This window comes from Coenobita brevimanus, chromosome 7 (assembly GCF_032717465.1).
Source record: "Coenobita brevimanus isolate Jiangsu-jjx chromosome 7, ASM3271746v2, whole genome shotgun sequence".
Classification (NCBI taxonomy): Eukaryota; Metazoa; Arthropoda; class Malacostraca; order Decapoda; family Coenobitidae; genus Coenobita; species Coenobita brevimanus.
This window is the reverse complement of record NC_136960.1, coordinates 13,972,448-13,994,069: the sequence shown is the minus strand read 5'-3', so window position 1 is coordinate 13,994,069 and position 21,622 is coordinate 13,972,448. Positions and strand designations below refer to the sequence as shown.

The 21,622-nt window shown below is 41.9% G+C and overlaps 1 pseudogene; it reads right to left on the bottom strand.

The window, feature by feature from the left end:
• Positions 1-18,513: 18,513 nt before the first annotated feature.
• Positions 18,514-20,626, bottom strand: LOC145405240 (uncharacterized; annotated as a pseudogene).
• Positions 20,627-21,622: the final 996 nt, after the last annotated feature.

Sequence of the window (21,622 nt, the reverse complement as noted above, 5' to 3'; positions counted from 1 at the left end):
GTTGCCCATGCACCGGTAGTTGAATCAAAACCTGATCTCCTGGCTGAAAGTGGCGTAACCTGGACTTCTTATCATACCAAGTCTTCATCTTCTCCTGAGCAGCTCCTAAATTCTCTCTCGCCAGCTGTAAAGCAGTGGACAGCCGTTCTTTGAAATTCATCACATACTCCAGCAGGTTGACGTCATCTTCCTCCGACAGCCAGCATTCCTTGAGTAGCTTAAGGGGTCCTCTTACTTCATGGCCAAACAGTAGTTCAAAGGGTGAGAAGCCCAGTGATTCATTTGGAGATTCTCTTGCGGCAAATACAACGAATGGAAGACCTTTATCCCAGTCTTTCTGATGTTCCAAACAGTATTTCTTGAGCATCGATTTGAGTGTTTGATGATATCTCTCCAACGCTCCTTGGGTCTGGGGATGGTAAGCTGAAGACGTGATCTGAGTGATGCCCAACTCTTTCAGAGACTGCTTGAAAACATTTGACATGAAATTACTTCCCCGGTCTGACTGTACCTCCTTGGGCAGACCAAACTTTGTGAAGAACCCTAGCATTTCCTTAACCATGTTCTTTGCTGAGATATTTCTAAGTGGAATAGCTTCAGGATAACGAGTAGCCATATCAATCAGGGTCAACACATAAGAAAATCCTGAAGAAGTCTTAGGAAGAGGGCCCACAATATCCACCAACACACGGGTGAATGGCGCCTCAAAAGGAGGAATGGGAACTAGAGGTGCAACCTTTTCGGTCTCATTACACTTCCCCACAACTTGACAGGTGTGACAAGACTTACAATACCAGGAAACATCTCTGAAGATACCTGGCCAGTAGAAGTGTTTCAAAATGCGTGCCACAGTCTTCCTCACTCCAAGGTGTCCTGCCAAACTGGAATCATGAGCCACTCTAATGATATCCTGCCTACAAACACGAGGGATGACAACTTGATGTACAACCTCCCATTCACAGTCGGCTGATGCTGTTGGGGGCCTCCACTTCCTCATAAGTACTCCTGACTTTATATAATAACAAGTAGAAGCACCAGCTGACTCTTCTTCACTGTAAGCAGAGTCAGCTAGACCTTTCAACTCAGGGTCAGCAACCTGTAACTCAACCAACTCTTGATGAGACAAATTATCAACACTACGGGGTACTGCCTCATCTGGTGAGTGGTCCAAATTAGCAAGAAAAGTGTCAGCTAGGATAACATCATCATCATCATTATCCTCTAAGTCACCAGTAACTTTAGACTTAGCCCTAGTGACAGCACATGCAGAGAACACATCAGGGATATCACAATCCTGGGTCGCAGCCACTGGCTCACTAGACAACTGAGGAGCTGGACACACTTGACTTCCACCAATATCATTTCCAAGCAAGAAAGTTACACCTGACATTGGGAGTGTCTCAACCACCCCAACCATAACGGAACCATTAACAAAACCAGACTCTAAATTCACTCTGCACAGAGGGACAGAGAAGTAATTATTCCCTACACCTTGTAAGATTACAGTTTCATCAGAGGAATTAACATTAGAGCCTAGAACACTGGTCAGCATAAGGGATTGGCAAGCACCTGTATCACGATAAATTTGAACTGATTTCCTGTCATTACTGTCCAGAGGACTGACAAAACCATCAGACAGGAAATTAGCACATGAACTCTTGAGAGTGTCACCCACATTACTGCTCAAAAGAGGAGCTCCATCATGAGAATTTAAATTACCCCTCAAAGCAGGTTCAGTTAACTCGGTTAAAGAATTCTGGGAACTCTCAAGGGTGGACACTAGACCAATTGACTGAATATTTAAAGACTCCTTTTTGTTCACATCACGCTGTCTCCTGAAACATTTCTCCGTAGTATGACCAAGCTTACTACAATAAGTACATTTACTTTTCTGAAATCTAGAGGTGAAGCTGGTATTTACTTCCTGAGAAACGTCATCTTTATTCTCTTTCCTGTTACCTGTACTCTGAGTAGAGGCAACGTACTTACTCTCAGCTTTCCTTTTTTCTTTAGAATATCTCTTGTGAGTGAGAACATATTCATCAGCTAAAACTGCAGCATCAGACAAATTATCTATTCTTTTCTCATCAAGATATAGGCTTACATCTTTATTAATACACCTTTTGAAGTCCTCCAGCAAAATCATCTGCTTAAATTTACCAAAATCAGAATCCACATTCTTAGAATTTAACCACTGCTCTAACAGATCTTCTTTGATTTTTGCATACTCAACATGGGATTGCTTATCTTGCTTATAAGTTGTCCTAAATTTTACTCTATAGGCTTCAGGAACAAGCTCATAGGCCTTAAGAATCAAGCTCTTAACTACATCATAATTATCAGATTGATACTGAGGCAAAGATGCATAAGTTACTTGAGCTTTACCGGTGAGAACAGTTTGAAGGAGTACTGGCCAATACTTTTGGGCCAATTAAAACCTGTAGCTACCCTCTCAAACAACTGAAAATACTTTGTTAAATCAGATTCATTAAAAGGAGGGACAAGTTTAACATTTTTAGCCACATCAAAATCATCAGAGCTAGATGGTCCAGTTCGACCTTGTTTCATGCGATACTCATGGTCTGCCTGAATCCTAGCTAGTTCAATTTGTGCCTGAGCCTGTGCCTGTGCCTCCTGAATACGAGCCTGAGACTCAGCCTCCTTAGCATTTGCCTGAAACTCAGCCTCCTTAGCACGGGCCTCAAACTCAGCCTCCTTAGCACAAGCCTCCTGCAGGGCTAGCTGTAACTTAGCTATTTCAATCTGCGTTTGTTCATCTGGAGGAGTTACATTAAACAAGCTTTCATTAATCATGTCAACAATTTGATCTTTAGAATGATGAGAACGAACAGCAATTCCCACTTGTTGAGCAACAAGCTTAAGTTCATTCTTTGTTCTGTTTTCTACATCACACACTCTTTGCACATTTGACAAAAAATCTTTGGCTTCATCAAGCGTAGTAATAGTAGACATCATGAATAAATCACAGTCACAAAATATCAAGCAATATCCTTATGATAATATCCTGAATATCCTGATAAGAGGTCGCCAAATTTATGTTACGGAACAGAGAAAGATAATGAACACTTCAAGTGAGAATACTAAAATCACTACTGTCCCTCAACATTGCAGGTTCAAAACAAAAGAGGTAAAATTACAAGTTAAAGTTTAATGCTGAAACTAACAACAAATTCAGGACTTATAAGGATAATGTAATGGCAAAAACAGTTTAAATATATGGTTAACTGCAATAGCCTCTATTAACACGAAATTAGCAAGAGTAAATTTGTCTAAGTCAGCCCTGATAAAATGAGAAAACTGGTTAATGCTCAGTGAATGCAAGATATATTATTACAGATAGAAAATATTATTAACAATGGCTGACATCAAAAACTCCACATGAATCACAAAAACCTTACCAGGCCTACGAATTAACACCTTATGCTATACAGTACAAGAAACAAATGTAAGAACACTTATACTCAAATTACACAGCAGCTAGATGGTTGGAGACTTCCTGAGCACTCACAAAAATAATAACAACTGTACAGGGGAGGACAGAGATGTGAACAAAATGAGGAGTAGATCTAATCGGCAATTAATGCAGAGACTGAGCTCATTATATAGGGGCCGGCAGAGCTTGATACAACTTGTAAGAAGGACGCGCAAATGAAGCCATAGGGGACAAAGAGTTGACACTCCTGCTCTGAACAACAGAAAGAACGACTTACTCTACTATAAGGGAGGAGAAGGGGGGAGTGAGGTAGAACACGGAAGCTTGGTCATTATGGAAGCCACAAGGCGAATCGTGATCAAACATGCAGCATACTGTAAGTTAGAATTATACAAAGGATGATAAAATCATAGGCTATGTAACAATATATATATATATATATATATATATATATATATATATATATATATATATATATATATATATATAATTTGTGCAGCCATACTGTATCTCTCTCTCTCTCTCTCTCTCTCTCTCAAATTTGTGCAGCCTTATGCTCCTGTACCTCAAGTCGATGAACTTTTGCTGAAAAACAAAGAAAAAAGCCCTTATTCCTCTCAGTTAAAAAAAAAAAAAAAGGTCACCCCGAAATAAAAAAAATATCGATTTTTGGAAGTGTATACTTACATTTATAGTAATAAGAAAAAAAACAAAAGAGCTTATTCAAATGCATAAATCCTTAAAATCACTGTTTATTACCTAGATTAAATCTAAGTTGCAGTTTGGCTTTGTTTCTGCAGGCAGCATAAAGTTCCTGCATCACTTTGATTGCACGTTCTGCTTACTGATTACTTCTTTGTATCTTGAGTAAAAATGGCTCCTGCTTCCAGTGATTCTGCAATGAGTTTAGTGCTTTTTTGTAAGGTTTCAATATTTCTGACAAGTTTTTGAAGTCATTTTCTTTGTACATTTGATTAGTAAACCAGTACTCTGCCCATTCATATTAAATGAATCTGCATATCTTCTCCAAAGTCTTCCTTGTTGTAGGTATAGGAATGAAATCAAGGATAGCGAGAATTGCTCTTGAATTCCACCTCGCGTTACTGATATTTGGAATTTTGTGAAAGTTAATCAAAGGAAAATGCCCTTTTTCTTCAAAGAATCTAAACACATGTGTTAAATGGTACAAAAACTTCATGTCATCTCTCCATCCTGACTTATTGAGGATGTCTTCTGTTCCATTAACAAACTGTGATTTTAGTTTTTCATAATTCTTTATTACTTGAGACACAAATGGATATTTGATGTCTAGAGAATTTGTGTTAGCGCCAAGTTCTTCATCCATCACCAAACGGAGAATCCTGTCAAGAATGTGATGCTGACTACCGATAAACTGGTTTGTTGAAACTCTTATCCAAGAACATTTGTTGTAATCTGACAACAGCTCCACTCTTTTTCCCAGTGTTAACGCTAGTTGTATCAGCAATGATCATTTTTATTGCATGCCATAAGTTGTATTCATCAATAACTTTTGCAGTTCCTTCAGTAGTAGTTTCAGCCTTCCCATTTTCCAAATGCAGTGCATCCAATTTTATTTCAGTTCTTTCATTTTTAAGTAGTACTACCTGGTACTCATTTTCATCAATCCGCTTTCCATCGAAATGTAAAGACCTTGTTTCTAACTGTAACTTTTCAATCATTTCCTCATTCAGTGTAGCAACCTCTTTGTATATTGACTTTTAAATTGCTGCTTGACTTGAAGCTGGAATGTCAATTCCATCATGTGACAAGTGTTTGCAGCTTTACTTGTCGATACTCCAGCGGATGTCACCAAGTTAACTGCAGCTTTACTTTTGTTGTGTTTTCTGGTTGGTGGATGATTAGTCTCATCATCATCCTTATATTCTCTGTCGTCAGATTCAGTGCAAATACCACTAAATGGAAGATCATAAGATGTTGATTGTAAAATCGGTTCATCAGGCAGTTTTTGTCTTTGTGAAGGGTGAATGGTTTCCTTACTTGCAACTTGACCTGTTGAGTACCCCACTTCTCCTTTGCTGTGCACTTGTAGGTGGTGGAGTTGTTTATCTTCAGTGGATAACCATCAAAAAGTTTATTTAAGGCTTCATATTTTCCCCTCTTGACACATTCATTGTAAGATTTTAGCACCTTGTCAAGCATTACTTGTATTGCTTGATATAACACATGTGGAAAGTTCAGTTTATTCTCCCATAATTTTGTAACTTCTTTGGAAACTTTGACCATTCATTTTTTTCTTAATTTGATATTTGTTCCAAGAAACTGGTAACGTCCAACAACTTGCATTTGGTTTGGCATTCTGCATTTTTCTTCTAATGAAGATTCTTCTAAAGGCACAATTCCTCTTCTTCTATGTGACTGCTGGAACCACACCAAATTATTGGTCCAAACTTCCTTGTTCTTCTGTACAATAGTATCACTTCTTTTGTGCAACATCATGCTTATCTGAAAAAATAATAATAATAATATAACAGTAACACACTAAACAATTATTTTGCTGACTGTTCACCTGCACACTGCGCAGATAACTGTTAAATGCTGAAAACTGCATCCCGTTTTATAATATTTAGATTATTCTAGAATGTTCTAAACAGTGTTAAACCATACTAGAATGTTACAAACTGTTCTAGAAAGTTCTAAACAGTTCTAAAATTTTCTGTGCAAGTCAATAAAGTTATAAAAAGATCTATGTAAAAATTAAGAAAGTCATTAAACTTGCGTGTGGTAACATTAAATATATGGTAAACCATTTTTTGACTTGGGGGTGACCTTTGTTTAAAACTGAGATGAATAAGAGCTTTTTTCTTTGTTCTTACACAAAAGTTCGTCAGTTTATGATATGGACTACCTTTTATTTGAAAAAAAAAAAAAGTTATAGCTCCATATATTTATTTATTTTTTTTACGTGTCCGGCTCTGGGCAAAGGCTTCAGGGGCTATTTCTTGGGGGCAGTGACCTATCCCAAGGCCTAGTAGTCCTCCAATACCTCCACTTGTCACCACTTCGGCGCTAACACCCACCGTCCATATTGAATACATGCTAGGGCTGTCTCATGCAGGATTGGTGTATTGGTATTAGTGAGGGTGTTTTTACGACATGCCGGTGGGTCTTCTGGTAGATCAATTAAGTCTACTTTTTATGAAATTCAGATCCTTAAACTGTTCCCTGCCCCAGCGGGGATTTGAACCTGGGTCCGTTAGGACTGCAGGTCACCTTTCTACCATCAAGTGTAGTAAGCATAAAAAATCGCCCAGGAAAAGGTGTTAAGGAGCTTCGTCAACCAGCAAGAATACGAGCCCTAGTCACCCCAACCCATCTTTGTCTGTAGCTGTTTACTGAGCATACAATATTATACGACACTTGCCTCCCACAGTGCCCGTAGAAAGCCATCTCTGTCCCATTGTGGTGGCCACAGTAACCTTTTGTCTGCGAGTAACTGTTTACTATGCCTACATGATATTGCCCTCCTCTAGGCTCCCATCTTTACTGCTGACACGGTAACTAATTGTCTCATCTCCCGCTCTCACATTACCTGCACAGCCAAAGCACCTGCTAGTTTACACCACGTGAAGTGGAGGATATAGTACAAAATGAAGATGGAGTGGCAGTATTTATTCCCGCCTGTGGCTTGTGTCTTGCTGGTTTTTCCCATTGTTACCACCATAATTTTTATGAACGCCAGATATGAAAGAAATTATGCCTATTATGAAATGGCCATGAAGTGGTGGTAGTTAGTCTTGGCAGGAAATGGGAAAAGGAGTATGTTGATGAGATAGTGGACTTATTTTGCCACTTTCATATGTGTCTTGCTGATGTTCCGTAGTATCATCAACTTCACCTGTCATTTCCTGCCAGATGTGAAGGGGATTATGTATACTATGAAGTGGTAATGAGGTGATGGTACTTTTTTTCTGGCTGGGGAGATGAAGGGAATATCTTGTTGAGGTGCGGTGTTCCTCTCTGTCATCATCTTTTACATGCCATTTAACCCGCCTCATCCCAACGTTTTCTGGGCAGTGGTATGCCCCAGTCCCAGCATTTTTGGACTTTTTTTTTTTAAGGCTCAAACATTCGCTTTTGGTGAGAAACATCGAAAATTCATAGAGAAATCGCTCACCTGAGGTTTAAAATACTCGATCCAGGTACGAGTACCTCCTTACCTGACTGGGTTTTCTAACAGGCTGGCACCAAAGAAAACGAGTTCTATGGGAGGGTAACTATTTTATCCACTCATAAACAGTATTTATTTATTTACTTGGTACGAATTTATATGTAGTACAAGAGTATATTGCTTTTCAAACAGTAATATAGGCATTATAAGCATTGTTTCACTCACTAACTCATCACCATTCATGACCTTTTTTTCTCACATTACCTGATCATCATTTCTGACTGTTTCTTCCTCTAATGCTATGTAAACTTTGTCCTCCACATTGTCATCGATTGGGGAATCACTCTGGCCCTGAATGTCTTTATTGGCCAGGTCACTGGTAACAGGTGAATTGCCGAGACAATGGCGTGCAGGGGGGGGAGAGGTTATGCGGTGTAAGGCATTGTCCCTGCTTGGCATCTTGTAGAGGAATAGAAGAAGGTCTCCCATGTATACGTGCCAAAAATCACTCACGAAATCACTCGCAAAAATTGAAAATTGTGCAAATTAGGGACCTTGCAATGTTGCCGTGTTAATTTACATCTCCGGGATATGAGTGCACATCATGTGAGGACGTGAATTCACTTCTCCGGGATGGGGCAGGTTAATCTGAAGCCGCCTCAGTTAGAGTACCTTCAGTCCAGCTGTATTCAAGTGATGTATTTAATTTTACTTACTTTATTGTCTTCTGTCTTACCTCATCTTTTATCTATTTTTTTTTTATTTTACATTTTTTTCAGTGCATACATGTCACTTTTTTCTCATGCAGACAGCATGATATATATATATATATATATATATATATATATATATATATATATATATATATATATATATATATATAATACATATATATATATATATATATATATATATATATATATATATATATATATATATATATATATATATATATATATATACTGTATGTGAAGCCTCTATGGTACATTGGTTAAGTATACATTTTCGTACACTAAAGAACGAGGATTCGCGCCCCACCAGGGTAAGAAACTTTGGGAACGTTCTTCTGGCCACTTACTGCATTGGCGGACATAAGGGGTGCTGTGGTTGAGTCAGTGTCGCATACTATAAAGTATGCTTGCACCCAGTCGGCTTGTGCGGGCCGATTACACTTGGTTCACAAACTACACACACATCCAAAGCCACTACATCACTACAATTACACTTACATGCACTTCACACCATACATACTGTACAATCTCTACTAGACAGCCTAAGCCACTTGGTAGAAATACATTGGCTGTATCGTCCCCACTTCGGCCGGGATATGCCTGTCCTGCAGTGGACACTCAAACGGCTGATGAGATGATATATATATATATATAGAGAGAGAGAGAGAGAGAGAGAGAGAGAGAGAGAGAGAGAGAGAGAGAGAGATGTAGATATAGATAGATAGATAAGCTCAGACTTTCTACTCCAATTCCACCTTAGTCTCCGGTGGTATTCCTCCCTCACTTCCCACCTCTGACTTCCTCACGGCTGACATTAAAATTTCTTCAGCTGATGTATTTTCTGCCATCACTGGCCTCAATATTAACAAGACATATGGGCCTGATGAGGTCTCTCCTGTTGTTCTCAAGAACTGTGCTTCTGTATTTACACCCTGATAAGGTAAACTCTTTCGCCTTTGTCTTTCTACTTGTACCTTTCCTTCTTGCTGGAAGTTTGCTCTCATTCAGCCGGTCCCAAAGAAGGGTGACCGTTCCCAACCCTCGAACTATCGTCCAATTGCTTTAACATCCTGTGTCTCAAAAGTTTCGAGTCCATTCTTAACAGAAAAATTTTAAAGCATCTTTCCTATTACAACCTTCTTTCTGATCGACAGTTTGGGTTCCGTCAAGGATGCTCCACTGGCGATCTTCCCACCTACCTTTCAGATTCCTGGTCATCCTCCTTTCGGGACTTTGGCAAAAGCTTTGCCGTAGCACTTGACATCTCAAAGGCTTTCGATCGAGTCTGGCATAAATCTTTAATTTCCAAACTGCCCTCTTACGGTTTCTATCCTTCTGTCTGTGCCTTCATCTATAGCTTCCTTTCCGGTCGTTGTATAGCTGCTGTTGTAGACGGCCATCGTTCTTCTCCTAGATTTATCAACAGTGGTGTTCCTCAGGGTTCTGTCCTATCACCAACTCTCTTCCTTTTATTCATCAATGATCTTCTAAGCTGTACATCTACCCTATCCACTCGTACGCTGATGATTCCACCTTTCACCTTTCCATTCGGTTCCCGCAATGTCCATCTCAGCAGTTACTTCAACAAAAAGGGATGAGGCTATGGCACACCTAATGTCTGACTTGGCTCGTATCTCTGACTGAGGTAAAAATAATCTGGTTATTTTTAATGCATCAAAGACTCAATTTTTACACCTACCAACTCATCAAAATCTTCCACAGGAGTACCCACTAATGTTTAATAATATCCAGCTCAATCCTGCATCATCCTTGAACATACTTGAGGTTTCATTCACACGGGACTTATCATGGAAAGATCATATTGCATCTCGTAAAATCTGCTTCCAAGAGATTGGGTGTGTTAAGCTGACTCCGTGCCTTCTTTACTTCTGCGCAGTTGTTGACTTTATACACGGGTTTTATTCGCCCCTGTATAAAGTACAACTCTCATGTGTGGGGCGGCTCCCCACATACAGCTCTTCTCAATAGGGTAGAGTCAAAGGCTATTTGTCTCATCAACTCTCCTCCTCTTCCTGGCTCCCTTCAACCTCTGTCTCGTCGCCGCACTGTTGCCTCTTTATCTCTTTTGTATCGCAACTTCAATGGTCACTGCTCCTCTGATTTGTCTGTGTTCATCCCTCCACCTCTACGACGGGCGCGTAGCACCCGTCTAGCAACAAACTCTCATCCCTTTTCTGTCCAGCTCTATAATGCAAGAGTTAACCGTTACTTTCAGTCCTTCATTTATGCAATGAGTCAGCTCTGGAATTGTCTTCCTCTTTCTGTATTTCCTACTTCCTATGATCTCCAGTCTTTCAAACGCAGTGTGTCCAGGCATCTCGAAATAAATGGACCTTGAATTTGCTCTCTTTTGTATTGTTTTTGTTTCTTTCTTGAAAGGAACGTTAGAAGGCTTAGCCTTTGGTTCCTTCCTCCTCGCATAAAAAAAGCATATATATATATATATATATATATATATATATATATATATATATATATATATATATATATGAGAGAGGGGTGTGTGAGTTGGGAGCAGGGCAGTGAAATGGTGGGGGATAGAGCGACTTGGAGGCGATTTGTTTGTGGCCACCCCAAACGGGATTGAGGCGTCTGGCAAAATATATATATATATATATATATATATATATATATATATATATATATATATATATATATATATATATATATATATATATATATATATATATATATTTCATGCTGTCTGCATGAGAAAAGAAAGTGACATGTAGGCACTGAAAAAATGTAAAAGAAAAAAATTAAATAAAAAATGAGGTAAGACAGAAGAAAAAAAATCAATCAAATTAAATACATCACTTGAATACAGCTGGACTGAAGGTACTCTAACTGAGACGGCTTCAGATTAAATGGCATGTAAAAGATGATGACAGAGAGGAACACCGCACCTCAACAAGATATTCCCTTCATCTCCCCAGCCAGAAAAAAGTACCATCACCTCATTACCATTTCATAGTATACATAATCCCCTTCACATCTGACAGGAAATGACAGGTGAAGTTGATGATACTACGGAATATCAGCAATACACATATGAAAGTGGCAAAATAAGTCCACTATCTCATCAACATACTCCTTTTCACGTTTCAGAGAGCATTATGTCAACTAGGAAATCATGGAGTCTGTGTGTAAATTACCATCAACAAACGTGTAAACCCAGTGTCGGGCACGTCTGCACGCACACGCACCTACCTACGCACACACACACACACACACACACACACACACACACACACACACACACACACGATAACTGTTCGAAGTCCGTGTATCTGATGTAGGACTCACGCCTTCTCAGTTTTATTGTGAATTTAAGGCGACAGATATGGCCAGATATCACACGCTCTCCACCTTTATTCTGTTGTCCATCCTTTCCCTTTCGTATTCCCCATCTTCCTGTGTTTCCTTCTTTCCTCCCTCCTCTCTCTTTCTTCTTCACCTTGTCCTTATTTTTCCTTCACTCCTCCCTCCTTTCCATTTCCTCTTCGCTTTCTCCCTGCTTTTCTTTGGCCCCTTCCTCCACTCTCTTTCCTAGAGCCTCTCTTCTTTTTCCTTCTTTCCTCCCTCATCTCCATTTCCTGTTTCCCTCTACTTTGCTTCATTCTCCTCAAACCCCTCTTCCCTCCACTGGCTCTGCTAGCTGTCCTACATTTGTAGAATGACCAGTATGAAGGGAGACATGGTGAGGGAGTACATGAGGGAGGGTGACGTGTTTTGGGTAAGGGGAAGGAGTCCTTTGCTGAGTTGGGACAGATATACCTAAGGGTTTTATGCCCAGGTCGCCTCTTACAGGATGCGACGGCAGTTAACAGAAAATAAAATAGAGTTACATGGAGACTGATTCGGGCTCATCTTTTGCCCATGTGTACGCTACAGAGTTACACCACAAGAGGGGATTTTACATGGTGGGTAATAGTGTTTTGTGTGGCAGGTGAGGGAAGGACGATGAACGGTGGTGCTGGGGTATAGTGGAGGTGAGGGTTGACAAGGGACGGGTGGTGGTGTTGGTGGAGGTAAAGGAGAGGTAAGAGTGGAGACGAGGGTGGACAGGGCACAGAAGAGATTATGGTGGATAGAGGACGGGTAGTGGTGGTAGGGTGAGGGTGTAGATAAAAGTGGATTGGGCAGGGGTGTAGATAAAGGTGGAGGATGTAAACGAACGAGAGAGAGAGAGAGAGAGAGAGAGAGAGACAGACAGACAGACAGAGAGAGAGAGAGCGTGCTCGTGTATCGGTGTTAGAGGAAAGTTTGTGCAATTGATCTAGGTTTTGTTTTTCGGTTTGCGTACTCATGTACGATTTTGAAAGATTTCTATGCATTTGTGTGAAGTTTAAATATTTCCCGAAGAACGATGAACTAAGGTTTTCTTAAAGTATTAGTGATGCGCCAACACATGGTCTCCTAGGAATCACTTTCCCCATCTTATGGCTAGCCTAATAATCACTGATGGGAGAGGTAGATGGATGGCCGGAGCAAGGTAGATAAAAGTGTAAGGTATAAGATCTTTATATATTGGAATTGACCACCGGGTCCCTCTTTATCATTACTTGATAAAGAGGGACCCGGGTTTACTTCCGTCACGGCACAAACACCATACTGTTGGATTTTTACTTTTGTTGTTTCCGATTTTGAACATTGAATAGACAGACCTTTCCCTGAAGCCCAACAGTTTTCTGACTTGCAACAGATCCCATTACATCCCTTCACATCTTGCTGCATGGACATTAATACCCACTCATGCTAGGATTGTCTCATTCAGGACTGGTGTGATGGCATCATCGACTGTAATTTTATGATAAGCCGCATGGGTAGTATGGATATCACCAGGATGTGCACGTTAATTAAGCTTACCCCCAGCAAAGACCCTCCTCATCTCGGAAAATTCAGTGCCCTGTTGACACTTGCCGGTGCTACTTGTAGGGAAGAGAAAGAATGCCTGAAAACCGTCTCTTAAGAGACCATCAGAAAGACAGTGATTACGATAGACTAAGCTGGATAGCAACCTTAACGAAGACAAAAGTGGATAAGTTAACACACACACACACACACACACACACACACACACACACACACACACACACACACACACACACACACACACACACACACACACACACACACACACACACACACACACACACACACACACACACCAAGTCATCTCTTCGGCAAAAATAAGTTCAACATGTAAATTTCCATACAGGTTCAATCAGTACAGTCACAAAAAGGTTAGGGACAAAATAAAGATGGTTCCCTTCAACTCTGACCATCCAAATAAGAAACCCTAATTCAAGGAGTCAGATAAATGTCATGGTTGCTAGTAAATAAGGACAAGCCGTGGTCATCGGTTAAGATGTTAAATTCTTGCATAAAACTAGTGTGTTCTTCGTGCTTGTTCTTCATTGTTTGCCAAGATAAAAAAAAAAAATACTGAACGGTAGGTTACATAAATTTTTTTTTCTTCATATTGCCAAAGATATCAGGCTATTTATAGATAAATACATTAATCTTCTGGAGACCCAGGTAATTTGATATTACTAACCTTGCATTATCTTTGTATGTTTGCCAAATCCGGACCCAGCTGTGTGGTAGCAGTCTACTGACCAAAGCCCCGACCAGGGCCGGTGTACCGGATCACTTCATGGCCTTATACAGTATGTGGCCACCACACCACCTTGTTTAGAAAACACAACGTACAATCAGTTCCCTCTCTCAGGTACATGGTTTAAAAGGAAAGACAAAGGATGCAGGATAAAGAATCTAATTATGGCGTCACTTTGTGAACGACAGGCAAGCTTGGTTTATCCGGCCAGCAGTGACCAGCTGGCCACCTGCCCTGCCTATGTTTTTACATTCCAACTTGTTCTTGATCTCCATGCTGGCTGTTTCACTGTAAGCACTTTAGTGTGTGTGTGTGTGTGTGTGTGTGTGTGTGTGTGTGTAATTCACCGGGTCGGTCAGGATCACGTTATGGTTGTGATCATCAGCATTTTACCCTCCCGGAAGAGAGCTAAGAGTTCATGTAGTCCGATCTAAGGGCAAAGCCTTGACCTTCACGCACGCACACACCCACCCTCTTGCTCAAGGAGGACAGTGACCACCCGCTTCGTCAATGAAACTTTTCGCATCCTCGTCTTAGCAGATGCTAAGCAAGATCGTTATCACTGAGCCCGTGAGCGGTGTGTGTGTGTGTGTGTGTGTGTGTGTGTGTGTGTGTGTGTGTGTGTGTGTGTGTTGGTGAGGGGAGGGATTGTCGGTACTTTAGTGATGTTATACTTTTCGATGCTGCTAGTTCTGTTGGTACTGTTGTTTCTGCCCTTGTTACCGTACTGTTAGTATCAGGGTTGACGTTGATTATGTTATTATCATTGTTCATATATAGGCTACCTAATTACTTGCACATGTTCAGTGTTATAATGCCTTACTGTTAGTTTGCTAATACCAAACGATTTTATTCGGCTTACGACTGCTCTTCCGTTTTCATCACGTACCCCTAACCACGAAGCCAATTAGAGTACACACGCCCACATACAGTTGATGAACGTGTACGCTGGATACCCCAGATTCCTCAGGTTTTTATAGCCTTGTCTCATCTACGACTCTTCCGTTCAGTTCTACCAGAAGTACGTGCTGTCCTGCCTGAAACCCTTTCTTAAACCAAACTTATTTATATACAGACATGATTCATCCTTGGTCTTCCACATTCGTCTCACTGTTCGTCCCATTTTGTGTAATTATATCACATTTAGCTTGGCCTATTATCGTTGTAAATAACATCAGCTTTATATTTAGCGTGGTAGGGGGTGGCGACCATTATCCACTCACCAGATGTAATGCTGCCTCCTTCTTCCTTCATTATCATGCATTTTCTGTGTCTGCCCTCTCGCTTTCTATCCCTGACAAACACCCACAAACACACCCAGACACAAGCACCCACAAACACACACCGACACAGGCACCCACAAACACACCCAGACACAAGCACCCACAAACACACCCAGACACAAGCACCCACAAACACACCCAGGCACAAGCACCCACAAACACACCCAGACACAAGCACCCACAAACACACCCAGACACAAGCACCCACAAACACACCCAGACACAAGCACCCACAAACACACCCAGACACAAGCACCCACAAACACACCCAGACACAAGCACCCACAAACACACCCAGACACAAGCACCCACAAACACACCCAGACACAAGCACCCACAAACACACCCAGACACAAGCACCCACAAACACACCCAGACACAAGCACCCACAAACACACCCAGACACAAGCACCCACAAACACACCCAGACACAAGCACCCACAAACACACCCAGACACAAGCACCCACAAACACACCCAGACACAAGCACCCACAAACACACCCAGACACAAGCACCCACAAACACACCCAGACACAAGCACCCACAAACACACCCAGACACAAGCACCCACAAACACACCCAGACACAAGCACCCACAAACACACCCAGACACAAGCACCCACAAACACACCCAGACACAAGCACCCACAAACACACCCAGACACAAGCACCCACAAACACACCCAGACACAAGCACCCACAAACACACCCAGACACAAGCACCCACAAACACACCCAGACACAAGCACCCACAAACACACCCAGACACAAGCACCCACAAACACACCCAGACACAAGCACCCACAAACACACCCAGACACAAGCACCCACAAACACACCCAGACACAAGCACCCACAAACACACCCAGACACAAGCACCCACAAACACACCCAGACACAAGCACCCACAAACACACCCAGACACAAGCACCCACAAACACACCCAGACACAAGCACCCACAAACACACCCAGACACAAGCACCCACAAACACACCCAGACACAAGCACCCACAAACACACCCAGACACAAGCACCCACAAACACACCCAGACACAAGCACCCACAAACACACCCAGACACAAGCACCCACAAACACACCCAGACACAAGCACCCACAAACACACCCAGACACAAGCACCCACAAACACACCCAGACACAAGCACCCACAAACACACCCAGACACAAGCACCCACAAACACACCCAGACACAAGCACCCACAAACACACCCAGACACAAGCACCCACAAACACACCCAGACACAAGCACCCACAAATACACTCAGACACTACCAGCCACTTACACACTCAGACACAAGCACCCACAAACACACCCAGACACAAGCACCCACAAACACACTCAGAAACAAGCACACACAAACACACCCAGACACAAACATAGATTAGAGATAAACGCTGCCTGTCCTGCAGGATGTTGTAGGGAGAGGTGGAAAGGGTGAGAAGGGGGAGGGATTAGAGGGACTGTGTTTTAGAAAAAGAAGAAAAGGTGGAAGAAGATAGTGATAGAGTAAAAGATGAGGTGGTGGGAAAAAAGAAAAAGGGAAGGAAACAAGAGAAAGAAATGGACAAAGTGGAAAGAAGAATTAAAAGAAGCAGAGGGGGAATAGAAACAAGATGAGGTGATAAACATCTTGTATTTGGTGAACAGCTACGATTTTTAAGGAACAGTTGGTAATCCACGTTGTTCTATGTCTTAGTCCTGTCTGCTGCTTTGCTTAGTTAATACCATGGTAATAAATTGCTGCTGGTACTGCTGCTGCTATAATAATAATTATTATTATTATTAGATAATAATAATAATAATAATAATAATAGCAATAATAATAAATTATTGTTATTATTATTAATATTTTTATTATTATTATTATTATTATTGTTGTTGTTGTTGTTGTTGTTGATCATGATGATGTTATTGTTATTATTACTTACATACATTACACTTTTAGTTCGAAAAAATGTCTCCCAAGGCAACTGAAATCACGTGAAGGTGGCAAGAATAAAAGGACATAACCGCAATGATATAAGCAGTGTCCATTTCACTCTTCGTAATTCCTTTACTACGTGTGACTTACCTGGTTCTCTATCACTAATTCCTCATTTCATTGTGTGGTTAGTTCTCTCCCAGTGCAGGCTGTCGTTCTTGTATTTTAAGTAGTTGTCTGGCGCTGATGAGGAGCCTACACATGGTCGTTTTTGTATACGGGGTCGAACGAAGCAGCTGCGGCATCCATTCAGGAGCCAAACATCCACCAGTTTTCCTTTCACCTCGCCGTGGGGAGGACCCTGATCCATTCTTGACCAGGGGCTGTGTACCAAAAGAGGACGTCGGCTTCCTGCACGAGATGTATACTGTACTGTACAAGTATGACAACCCCACAAATGCAGTACCTTATCTGTGGTCGACGGGTCTGCCTGATCTGAAAAATGGGGGTTAAGCAACAATAACAACGTAGTCGTCTCATTGTTTGCCACCTCTGTTCTCATACATTCCAGTTAACTCTGTGTCTTTCCTGTGCCTCCTGCCTCTCCTTGTGTGTGTGTGTGTGAGTGTGTGTGTTATCAGTCTGTCTATCTGTCTGTCTATCAATCTATCTATACTGTCTCATTTACACTGCAGTCTTTACTCCGTGATACATACAATCCCCATCATCACCATCTCGACGCACTCTAAAGGTACTGAAGTCCTAATAAACCAGCCAATAAAGGCGGTATCACACCCATAGATGTCCAGTCTTGCCGTGGACGTCCAGTTTTACTGCCACGAGAGTGTTGTGAACATCCAAGCGTGTTCCGCCACCAGACGTATTCGTGGACGTCCAGTTTTACTGCCACGAGAGTGTTGTGAACATCCAAGCATGTTCCGCCACCAGAAGTATTCGTGGACGTCCACGCGCACCGTCGCTGTCCAAAACTCTGCTGCCTCCTTCGGGGGCGTGCCACATTTCCTACAGGACACATCTCCTACAAATTTAGCCGTTTTTAGAGTAGTGACATATTTCCTACAGTGATACAGCATATCTCCTACACACAGTAGGTGTAGGAAATATGCTGGGTACTAAGTTGTTATGTAGGAAATGTGCTTGACACTTGTTTTTGTGTAGGAAATATGACCGCCTATGTGTAGGAGCTGCGGCAATATGGTGCATCCGGCATAACATGAAGCATTACAATGGCACTTTTTTATTTCTCACTAAAACATACGTACATAAAATGAAACATTACAATGGCACTTTTTAAATGAAAACCTCAAGCCTGTCACGAATGGCAGTGCGACAAGTGGGACATGTTGCAGGGTTGTTACTATCTGCTGCTGACACAAGGATAGTTATGCAATCTGCACAGGAGGAAGCGTGTCGGCAGGGCAGAAGAACAACTGTCCTTTCCCTTCGCCTTAGGCAGATGCTGCACCGAAGTTCGGGAGGAACATCTTGTGCACCAGCTCCGTTGTTGTCAGGGCCCGATGCTCATCCCCACTCTCATCAGCACTGTCTCCAGGAAGTTGAAATGATGAAACAGAGCTATCAAATGTGTAAGCGACAGCATTGATGTATTGGGTCAATGTGTATGATCCAATCTGTAATTTTTCTTTCAAGTTCTGCCTCCGCTCAATGTTTCTAACAAACTTCTCCTTTTTCTGACGAGTGATGTCCAAGCCAGCATCCACACGTTCAGTGTCCTTAGTTGTGTCTGTTATCAGATTATTCAGATGTGTTAGGAAAGTGTGGATGTTTGGCTTGTGCTGGCGGACAATGGCTTTCAGTCTGCTGTGATATGACTCTGCATCGCTGTTAGTTCCACGAGAAAATTCGAAGACAGATATCCGTTGTGGAGTGACTTTTCGAATCCAGTACTCTGTGATGTAGGTTTTGAATACAGTAATTTTTGCCTGGGAATGATCATTCACGTCAAAATTTTCTTGGAACAGAGAGTTAATTGTTTCATGCATTCGATTGGCTGGCACATAACTTAGTGTCATGATCTTTTTGACCCACTTATTAAACTGCTTGTTGTCGTTGTAAAGTTCAGTTAGCCCCAGTTTCTGAATTTTCTGGAACAGGTTTTGTGAAAAGTGGAACTGACAGCCCTCTATCTGAACCTGTGGCCAACAAGAGCGAATTGCTTTATCAGAACTGCTTTCAAAATCACCCATTGCTTGTTCGGGATTTAGGTTGGGGATGAGTTCTTTCACTTTTTGCATTGTGAGATCATACAACTTTTGAGACTTTGAGGTCATCAAAGTGAAGATGAGTGGGAATGAATGACCTTTGTAAAAGCCAAGCAATGTGAAGAGCTGGTAGAAGAGTGCAGGCACAGTGTAAAAAATACCGTCATAATTCTATTCCTTAATTGTGGTCATCAGTGGTACCAGAGTTAGAGAGTAAAAAATCATTGCCATACGACCACTTCCCTGGTCAGTGATAACAGATCTGAGGTTTCCGTTAAAGGCCTGGGCCTCTGGGCTTTCTAGAATGTTGGCACACTCCTCTGCAGTGTGTGGTTGCCTTGGTTGAATTCGGCGCTTGGCTCGAAGCATGCTGCACTCTACAGATGAGAAAGACACATCTGCTCCATGTGGGTGATGTCTTGTTACCCGCCTGAAGATCTCGGAGTTGCTGGTAGAGCCCACTTCCTCAGCAGCCTTCCTCTTGAGAGTGTTCCTCAGATCTGTTTCAGCAAAGTCGGATGCTTCATGGTTGTGACCTTGCGTTGCTCTGATGACACCAGTTGTCTGTAAAATATGACTGCCTAATAATTCGAACAACCCCTCACACCACCACCACCACCACCACCACCACAGAACAACACCTCACACCACCACCACCACCACCACCACCACAGAACAACACTTCACACCACCACCACCACCATAGAACACCTCACACCACCACCACCACAGAACAACACCTCACACCACCACCACAACCACCACCACAGAACAACACCTCACACCACCACCACCACCACCACAGAACAACACCTCACACCACCATCACAGAACAACACTTGTGCATAACTTTGATGGCGCTAATTATTAGATGGCCTAAATTATTATTTTTTATCAGTATGCCATGTACAAATAGTAAGTAATTGTCAATAAATACAGGAATATAAGCACCTCAGTAATTTTGTACTCAACATGTTGATTAAATCTCACCAAGCTCCCGGTCTATAACATTTTACAACAATTTTTACCTCCGACAATACGGCTCTCCCTCCACAGTTGGGGTGCTGAATGCAACGCAGGTACAGTTTGTTGTTTCTGGCCACATTTCGGAGGTACCGGAATCCGGAGTTGTCTTTGTAAACCACTGCTTTGAAGCGGATGTTCCCCTCAATGCTAGCCATGTTTGGTCCAGGAGCAGTGGAGTACAAGGTTCAGAAATGCCGTCTGTCCCGTTGAATGGAGAAACAGATACTGCTGGATCGAGACTAAACTCGACTCATGTCTGAATGTGAACGATACTTTTCTCCCTATTATGGTTGCTCCATAATACTGCGCAGAACGGACATATAACAAGCTAAGTACTTGTTGACTGGTCAAGGTCGTCAGGAGTGCAGTGAGCCAGAAGCGCCGAGTACAGAGGCGCCCCGATAGGGGGGGGGGGAGGGCGGCTACACAGTGTAGGAAATGTGACAGAACATTATTGTGTGTAGGAGATATGCCGTATCCTTGTAGGATATGTGACAGAACAGATTTTTGAGTATAGGATATATGCTGATCTCTGTAGGAAATATGTCACTACTCTAAAACTGCTAAATTTGCAGGAGATGTGCCCTGTAGGGTACTCAGTTTTTGTGTAGGAAATGTGCTGGATACTTGTTTTTGTGTAGGAAATATGACCACCTATGTGTAGGATATGTGGCAGTACTCCAATTATTGTAGATCTGTAGGAGAAGTGACTACGCCCCCCTCCTCCTTCTCTTTAAAATTTATCCTGGTTTTGGCTGAATAGTGTGCATCGTCTGCTGTCTTGAACTCAGCAGTCAGAACAATAAGTATATTCAGAATTTTTATTATTTTACTAACTTTAACAAACTTTGTATAATATTTTGTTTTATGATACTTATATTTTTTATGTTTGAGAAAAATTTCAGGTATACTGATATGTGGTAACTATGACGGAATGTAGTTTGATGCTTTGGTTTACATGAGAGGCCCGTGCACGTACTCGTTTATTACAAGCAAGCTAACGCAGCAAGCGAATGGAGTACAGGTAAGTGTAGCAAAGCATGCTTATGTTCAGCTGAGAAATGAGCGGCCTGACACGACCCGGCCCGGCCCGACACGACACGGCTCTACCACGATGATGATTGGTGCAGGACCCATATACATACAGGGTC